The sequence below is a fragment of the Pyxicephalus adspersus genome, chromosome 5 (genome assembly GCF_032062135.1).
Source record: "Pyxicephalus adspersus chromosome 5, UCB_Pads_2.0, whole genome shotgun sequence".
Lineage (NCBI taxonomy): Eukaryota > Metazoa > Chordata > Amphibia > Anura > Pyxicephalidae > Pyxicephalus > Pyxicephalus adspersus.
The window spans coordinates 42,873,802-42,880,401 of record NC_092862.1 but is presented as its reverse complement, the minus strand read 5'-3'; positions in this window follow the sequence as shown (position 1 = coordinate 42,880,401).

Genomic DNA, 6,600 nt, shown 5'->3' with positions numbered 1-6,600 from the left:
TAGTGGAACTATACCTAAAACTAGAATGTTGTGACCAGGCAGGTCCTTTGTTGTAGAAGAGGTAATGTAGTTTTTGCAATAAAATAACCCTGGCTGTCTAATTCTAATATTTTAATATATTCACCAGATCCCTTTCGGTTGTGGGCACTGTCATCTTTTCATCTTTTTTTCCTCTTATCTGTGTGATTTGATCTTCAGCCATCTTAATTGGCCAGACCAGAATAATGTAACTACTGTGCATGCGTAGGATTTTTTATCAATCCCGACAGCCCCAGAGGATACCCAGAACATCCCTGGCACCATACGTATGCGCAGCTCAATGTTTTGTTTTTAACCTCCCTAGCGGTTCATGTCTAAAAGCGGTACATTGTTTTTCATGAAAATTGCCATTGTTTTTCATGAAAATTTTCATGTCAAATTGTACAGTATTATATAATGAGTATAATAAAATTTGAACCACAAAATCATGTAAAAATAATAAATTGAATGAATTAAAAAATCTATATATTTAAAAAAATGTTTACATTTTTTTTAAATTTTTTAATAAATATTTTAAATTTTTTTAATTTTTAAAAAAAAAATACATATTATACTCATACTATTATATAAACTGTAAAATAAATGTTCTTGAAAACAATGTACTGCTTTTACACATATAAATCTAATGTATTGCATTCAATACAGTTATTTTGTATTGAATGCAATACAAATGAATTTTGAATTTCCCGTCCCGCCCCGCCGGCAACGTACACACGCACCGGTGACTCATCGGATAAAGAAGCCGGCCAGAAGAAGACGAAGATTGCGGCGATGGACGGCACGGGACGCCGGCGGATCAGGTAAGGCTCTATTTACTATTACCTCCCATAGGATTACCTACCCCGAATGTGACTCGGGGTTACCGCTTTTAGCAACTTTTTTTTACCCTAAGTCACAGTCAGGGTTACCTCTAGAGAGGTTAAAGAAGACAGAAAATAGGCAAGTAAGAATGTTTTATTGCAGAAAGGATTTTGCATGTCCCTTTCTACAATAAAGATCTACCCGACTACCCGACCCCATTTCTATGCTCTGTGACAAACCTTCAGCCAGATATCAGAATCAAACTACTGGAACTTCGGCATACTGTCTGTAGATATGAATTTCTGTAGTTCCAAATATAGAAACATGCACAGAAGGGTAACAACACTATTAAAGCATTTGTAGGCTGTGATCACCCTATTAGGAAGCACCCCTGGACAGCAGAAGCTAGCAGGATTGACAGGTAATTCCGTAAAGCTTTACTCATATATAAAGGCGATTATACAGGCACAGTGGATGTTCCTAAAGAAAGTTACAGACATTTTACTTGTGTGCAGCCATTTTGGGTAAAGCTAAGCTTTGAATTTTTGTTCTGAGTTTTGGTATCTCCTTGAATTAACCTGCAAAGCTTTTATCAGAGAGATGTGAAGAGTGCTAAGTAGGAAAGCTTTTACAGCAGCACATAAAATCTTGGTTGTGATGTGTGTCCCATTGCAAAGACAACAGTTTGGTGCCATAGTGATCGGAATACTGGAACTCCTTGTAAATCAGTTGTTATCCTTCCTTTTTCTTTCTATAAGTTATTCCTGCACAGTTACCATAGTAACTATTTTCCATAACATTTGTTATTATACTTCTGTATGATAGCAGACTTGATTCCACAATATTATTCTGTACATGTAAAGGTGTCTTAGGGTTCTATATTTATGTAGGAAGGAATACAACCTTATTGCACAAGCTATTTGAAATGTCAGCATTAGGAAATACACGCTCATATTTATTAATATGTTTTGTCATATGCTTAACCACCTGAGCGTTACACTGAGGTCTAGATTTCTGTACCAAAAGTGTTACAGGTTTTCATGAAATTTTTTTTTAATTGTAGACCTGTAACTTACAGAAATATGTCCGAACAAGGGTTCTAGTAGATATCATGAATATAAAAAATGTTTGAAACACACAATCATGTAAAAAAAAAAAATTACTTTTAATAAATCTAAATAAAGGACACAAAAAATCAGCTTAAACAAGAATACATAGAAATAAACGAAAAATACTGAAAATGCGATATTTCGGTACACTGTATAGTAATATATTTTTCTAAAACACCTCCCTAGTGTCCGTCACATACTTATAGACAAAACCACATAAATATATTTTCTATTATTTTGTATTGGATTGGATACGGGAGTTTGTATCCAATCCAATCCAAAATATGAATTTGAATTTCCCGCACACGCGCCGACGTCATCGCTGAGGGACACGCACGCAGGGAGAAGCCTTCTTGTCTTAGAAGGCACCCGACGCTGGAAGGGGAACGACCCTGGATGAGCACAGCGGTACCAGGTAAGTGATGATTTTAATATAGGGAGAAAAGTTCAGGGTTATAGAAAATAGTAACTTTTTTTAGCCTGTACCAAGGTCGGGCTTATCGGTCAGGTGGTTAAACTTTCCTAAAATGTTATGCATATGTCATGCATACCAGCTTTCTAACTTCTAACTGAATAGCCCTTATTTATTTTTTTACGGCAAAGTATATCTACAGTACACAAAGGCAGAAAGGAAAGGCATTTACTGTGACTGTATTACTTGATTTCAGGAAATAAAAAGTCACTAGGAGGTAGCACTAACTGAAAAAAAAATGTAATGTCTCTTTTGCCACAAAAATGAATCTCTGGCCCCTGGTTGTTTTTTGTTTAAGCTTACAATACCAGGTAGAGCAAAGCATGGCTGCACTGCAGCACACAAAGCCAACCATCAGAGACAACTCCAAAATGTTTGCCGGAGTTACATTATTAGTGGCCATTCAATGGCTGACAAGGATCTCTTAATGAAAGTCTGCCATGGAGTTATAAAGTTGGCACATTCCAAGGACGCAGCATGGCAGCTGCATACAGGTATGTATGTGCGATAATCAGCAAGTATGTTCTGCATGTATGTATGTTGTATGTTGGTTAATGGCTTGAGATCTAAGCTTTGTTGATTTTGCTACTGAACAGTATTTCTGATTTAAATTAAAAGGAATTGTAAATGCAATGTTTGAATTTCGAACTGGATTTACTTTACCTGTTTTGTCTAGATTTAATTTCTTCCCCAAATAATTTGAATTAAATGCAAATGTGACCTGTGTTATGTCTCTGGGATACAAATTTCAGCCTAATCCAGGACAATAAATATAAATGAAGGGGGCCTTGAAATCACCAACCTGCAGATTCAGCCATTTATATATGTTTATATTCAGCACTGTACAGCAAATGTAGCATGGGAATAATTCAATGGCATACCTGCCCCCCAATCAGGAGTGCTTAAGTCAAATTTTTGGGTTCTGAATGTTCAGTCACTTCATTCTTTTTCACTTCACTTCACTCTCATTCTTCATTCTAGTGACAAGGATGATCACTGCACACTGTGAAAGCCTCCTACTAAAAATTTGAAGGACTTGTTTTCCCATTCCCTTTCCATACCTTCTAGAAGGTCTGCACCAACAGCTCTGACTCTACCTGTCCCTGATCTGTCCATATTATGACATATTATTATGACAGTCAACAGGATAGCTGTCAGTAGCCCATCTCCATCTGCATCACATTTAATTATTAAATGGGGAGCTTTTGCTTTGCTGTTAGGATACACCATTGTTATACAAAGTTGAAAAAATGGTTTTGCTGGAAATAAGGCCCAAGACCCAAAACCTGATCATGTTAGTTAGACCTGGTCTATGTTCTATGGCTCCGGGCAGTATGTTTTTGAATACCAGCTTTCAATGATAAACAGTAATTTAAGCAAAAATGGAGTCCTGGTTTCCCAAAATAATTTTTTTACTACCTTTTCTTTAACAGTGGTACAAATGTATGCTACTGTTTCAGAAAGTACATAGTGGTCTATGTATAGGTGAGCTTTTTTTAAATTCAGGGATGGATGCAATCTCAGCTTGGTGCTTTATTTAATAAAATGTTTGGTGTACATTGCCTATTTTTTCCACCATTTTGTCTGTGATTGGAAGTTATTAACATTGATAACAAATATATTTTTGTGATGTCATAGTTTTTCATTTTTTATATTATAAGTAAATTGTTTTTTAGATTCAGTGTTTGCTAACATGATTTCATGTCCAGGTCATTAGAGATGAAATTTGATTGTTTGGTTTGTGCAAGTGCTTCCTGTAATAAAGACCAAACACAGCTATTATTTCCTTGTGCTTTGTGACTGGTCCTTATATCAATGCATCCGGCTGGCTTCTGCAGGCAGATTATAGAAGGTGGGCTAACTGACTTCCTTCCCCAGCTGGTTATGTAAAGCACAATTATAATACTACTTTACAAGGTAATACCAGGTGTTCAAAGACATTTAGTGCACACAAAATGGATTTTTACCCTTTGTGACCACTGAGGAATACATTTAAATGAAAATTTTTGTGCATATTCAGCCAAGTGGAACAAATTTCTCATTGGTATGGGTAAGCTTTTTCCATAATTGCCAATTAGGCACTTTCTGGTTTTTTTGTAAAACACATGTGCAAAATCTCTTTTGTCAAAAACTTCTTAAGTTTTTGAGTTTAGTTGGGTTTTTGAGTTTAGTTGGGTTTTTGAGTTTAGTTGGGTTTTTGAGTTTAGTTGCTATAAAACAAGATTTTACAACCAGACATCCCTTAACACTGGCCAGTGTGGAAGGTTATAAAAGTGTGAAAGTAATTTAGCTCCACTACTGACTAGTACTAGGCTAACTAAGGGATCAGACTCAGCATTCCCATGGGTGAACAATTCAATCTTGGCTAGTTTTGAGGGAGGCTTCTGTCATATCCATTGTATCATAATATTGATCTGTCATGAGCAGTTCTAGTTCATTAATTTTTTAAGATTCCTTGATGGAAGGGGGAAGGCATAGGGCCTAGTATAGTACAAAAATGATGGGCACACAGATTTTACTTACATTTTCCTAACCACCCAGGCTGCACCTGGATAAAGGTCTGGTTAATTAAAAAATAATAATAAATATTATAATGTACAGGTATAAGGCATTGTCAATGCAGGCCATTTAATACATTTGTGTTTTTAATGTTGTTGTGCTCCAAGCTACATGACAAGACCCTCTTCCCCCTCCTAAATTGTATAGTGACCGTGGCTGTGCCTGCTCCCCCATTCCTTTTATTCAAAGTAGTTTGTGTACTAGCCCAAAACATTAGGCCAGAATTTATTGGTAAGACTTCATTGGGATTTTGGTGAGCTTTAAAGAGGGTTTGCTAAACTGAACCTGAGCAGTTTTACTCATTGGTATATCTAATGATTAGTTTGCTACATATAACACATTTTTGTTCTTGGGTTTGGACATTGCTTAACTTTAAATGTAAAGCTCTTCTTGTCTGGGTTTAGGAAGTGGTGACAATATAAATAAGGCAATTTTAAAACCATTTGGTAATTAGTTCACTGAACATATGGGAACTTGGGTAACTTTTTCTAAATGCAATTTTCCAAATACATTATAAATTCAATCTTTAGAGTAATTTATGCCTATTTATTTTATTTAATGCACTTTTTACTGCAGATCCCTGATTGTATCACCGCACTAACTGGCCTAGATCAGCTCTGTCTGTTTTGACAATTACGGCTTTGCTTAATAATTTGGCAATGCATAGAATTTATATGTTCTCCAACCTAAAATAGAAAAGGCTATCAATCCAAAGAGTACATCAATATTTATTGTAAGCTTTTAACATTGCTCCATATAATTTTATTCACTTTCACCGTAAAAGCACTCAGAGCTTCTGATTACTTCATAATCTACATAAACAAATGTTTTTCTCTTGTAAAGCCAACCAAGAATTGACTTCTGTTTGATGGCCCTTGTAAGGATGTTATATAGCCTTCCTGTAATTAAATTAAATTCATGAAATTGTTGCCTTGTAAATGGTATGAAGTTATGGGGAGTTCATTGCACAAACTTGCCCAAAGGAAAAATAATGTATATTCATGAAGGACAACATATGTTAACTTTAGCAGTAATGAACATGTCAGCAACAGCTACACAATAAACACTTTCACATAGCCATATTTAAAAGCATTTTATGAGCAATATTCTCTGGGCAAAGAAAATAATTTAAAAGTTACATTTACACCACCATTGTATACAATAGCTCTAAACTTAATGAACAAACCCAATAAAATGAACAATGCATTTTTGCTTGGTCTATGTTAAATCTGTGCGTGACACTTATAATTAGCATTTATTTAAATGAACATCGAGTCATTTGTGTAAGAATGTTGAAAAAAAGATTTAAGGAGGCTAGGCTAATACACTATGCACATCTAAATTTGTTCTGCCTTGTTTTACTAACGTGAAGTTACATGTGTCTGTTGTCTCCAATAAATTTTCCATACTAATATTACCCTTATACATAATATTTCTTACCAATAAGTACCCTGTGCCAACTGAAGATGTACCATACCTTTCCCTTCTATTGTAAAGGTGCGTACACACTTCCAATTTTTATCGTTCCAATCGAACGACGAACGATCGATTGGGCAAAAAATCGCTCGTAAAAAAGTAACCAACGACGCCGACGAACAAGGAAAGTCGCTGGAAACGAAC